General features: G+C 49.9%; 1 protein-coding gene across 1 annotated transcript in view; it reads left to right on the top strand.

Annotated features, from left to right (window-relative positions):
- LOC103755526 (olfactory receptor 52A5-like) overlaps window positions 1-3,049 on the top strand; it is a 25,857-nt gene that overhangs the window by 507 nt on the left and 22,301 nt on the right. The window lies entirely within an intron of this gene.

Below are 3,049 nucleotides of genomic sequence, written 5' to 3' on the forward strand. Positions count from 1 at the left end.
CAACCTGGCCTTGGACACTTCCAGGGACCCAGGGGCAGCCACCACCTATTCTGAACCACTTGAGAGAATGAGGGAAATGTGTAATTATTGATCAAGGCTGAATTTTAGGGTGGCTTTTAATCATCACAGTATCACAGAATCATTTAGGTTGGAAAATACCTCTGAGATCATTGAGTCCAATCATCTCAGAAAAGTCTGGGGTTCAAAGGATTTTTAAGATCACCCAGTTCCATCCCACCCACCCCAAATCCATCTCTATATATGAGATTAAAAGAAATATTTAGCAAAGCTATTTCCTCCCAACACTTTCATAACTCCCTGTTTGTTGTTTCTGCCAGAGACTTCTGTAAATTCTTGGTTTGAATCAAGCCCTCAAGGAATTTGCCCTGTCAGAGGACAAACATCCCTGTTTTCTTCAGGCAGCCCCTGTACTTACCCAGGTGACAGCAGAGGATGTGTGGAGGGCACCAGGACCTGCTCTGGCTGCTCACAGAGCTCAGAGGGCTGGAGAGCTGCATTTAACCAGCCCCAAACCCCATGGGGCTCCCCCAGGGCCCCCCAGCTCCTGCCTTTGCTCCTCAGGGCGTGTGAGCACCAGGGGAACGAGTGCAAGGTTTCCTTGTCTTCTCTGAAAAGATGGCCAAGGGCAGAAGTGGGAGGGAAGGGAGATTTGGGGGCCTGGCTGGAGGAAAAAAATGGCAAAAAATGTGTACTCAGAAAAATCCTCAGTTTTTCCCTGCTCTGGGAAACTCTGAGAACAAGCACCAGGGCTGCAAGAAAGGGCTGCAGCCAAGGGCTGCACCAGCTCAGCAGCTGGTGGTTTTCTGGGTGCACTCAAAGCCCACCAGGAGCTGACACTTAGCTGGGACCTGCTCCTGTCCTCACTGTGCATTCCAGGACATTGCAGTGTCCCCAGTGCCCCCCTGAACAGAGTCAGACAGACAGACAGACAGCACGAAACACCCATCTACAACTAACTTTTCCACCGTGTCACCTTTCTCTTGCATTTAAGCACTGCCTATAAATTAGAAAATAATTTTCTGGAAGGAGCAGATCAACAACACTTCGTGGAAGCAGAAAGTTCTAGCAGAAACCCAATTAAGAGCTTCATTTCCTGAATTAGGAACAAATTAACTCATTACCCACACGGCAAAATCATATTTGCAAACAGCAGCTCGAGAGGTTTGTGGGGAGGTGTTTTGGGGCAGATTTCAGCAGAGGAGGGAGCCCTGGGGCTGCCCAGAGCCAGTCACAGGTGATCAGTCAGATCAGGAATAGACTCGTCATACAGTCATGGAATTATGGAATCATGGAATCATGGAATCATGGAATAATGGAATCATGGAATCATGGAATTATGGAATCACAGACAGGTTTGAGTCAGGAGGGACCTCAAAGCCCATCCAGTGCCACCCCTGCCATGGGCAGGGACACCTTCCACCAGCCCAGGGTGCTCCAGGCCCCGTCCAACCTGGCCTTGGACACTCCCAGGGATGGGGAATTGTGGTGTCTTTGTGAAAACATGTTTATAAAGGGGAGAAAATGTCAAAGCGAGAGAGGAGGGAACAACAAGAGTGAGAAAAGCACGAGGAGCAGCAAGGCCAGGGCAGGAGGAGGTGTTCTGTGGAGAACCCACCCCTGAGCAGGTACTGCCCCAAGGGAATGAATCCATTCTGAATTTCACTGTCCAGTTTCTCTCTTCATCTCCCAGCATTGCAAAGTTCTCCCACGGTCCTTCATTTCCACTGAGTCTGGGGGGGTGTCATAAAAAGCTTCAAAACAACCCAATTCCCTCCTTTCCTGTATGTGACAAGCTCAGTTCCTGCTCAACTAGTTTGGCAACCTCCCACAGGTGTGAAAAATGACTATTTATATTATTTATTTTTATATATTTATATTTTTTATATATTTAAATATCACATTTCTATTTTTTTCCTTCTCCTTGGCTGTGGGCTCTGGGCTGGAGGAAGAGTTGCTGAGGACCCCTGGAGGGAGCTAACAGAGACCCCACAAGACCCTGTGACCCTGAGGGCCACGAGCTCCCTGCTGGGCTGGGATGGCAACAGCCAGATCAGGGATATGGGAAAACAGGCCAGATCTGCTCTTGGGCCACATCAGTTCTTTAGACACTGAACCACTTTTTGTATCAGTCCAGAGTTATAAATATTCCAGCTCTGCAGCAAAACACCTTTCTTGTTCTAAGCCTTGCAGGAAATAAAGAAAGTAGGCTCATTAAATCACTAGAAATATTGTGGATTTCATTATCTTTTTGTGCTGTATTTGCAGCACTGTTCTGGGAGGCAGCTCTGCAGCAGCCCCTGACATCAATTACTAATTCAGGCAACAGAAATTACATCTGAGTTATAAACAGGAGGACAAAGGCAACCAAAAAGACAGATAAAAAATTGTTGTTCACATGTTTGCACTCCTCCCCATGACCTAGGAGCTGGTCCCCCACAGAATCCCAGGATCCCTGGGGCTGGAAAAGCCCTCCCAGCCCATGGATCCCCCCTGTGCCCCATCCCCAGCTTGTCCCCCAGCCCAGAGCACTGAGTGCCACGGCCAGGCCTTCCTGGGACACCTCCAGGGTGGGCACTCCCTGGTTTGGCCCCTCTTCCCTCCACCCCCTTTATCAAATGTTCCAGCAGCACCAGCAGCTCTCTGGGGTCGAGCAGCCCCCAGCAGGTCCTTGGCACTCGGCAGGAGCAGCAGAGCAGCCCGTGGAGCTCACACATGGAGGGTCTCACCCCAGCCCTGCCAGCTCTGGGGGGTCACACTGAACACTCTGCAGGTCCTGCCCAGCCACCCTGGGACTGAGCACCCTCAGCCTGCTGGGCTGGGTTCTGCTCACTGGGACTGGCTCCAGTGTCACTGTTTTCAGCTCCTATTTACTCACAGTTCTCAAGTCATTAACTTGGAAAGATTCATGAGATGAGAGGGATTTGAAGTGGATGGTGTAGGAGCTGCAGAACTGATGTGTCTGGGGTAGATTTTTGTGGTCCATCCCATGCTGCAATTTTCATGTGCAGTTCATAGAGTTCCAGACTGG

Source organism: Manacus vitellinus, unplaced genomic scaffold (genome assembly GCF_001715985.3).
Source record: "Manacus vitellinus isolate BGI_N305 unplaced genomic scaffold, ASM171598v3 scaffold_119_pilon, whole genome shotgun sequence".
In the NCBI taxonomy this organism is placed as follows: Eukaryota; Metazoa; Chordata; class Aves; order Passeriformes; family Pipridae; genus Manacus; species Manacus vitellinus.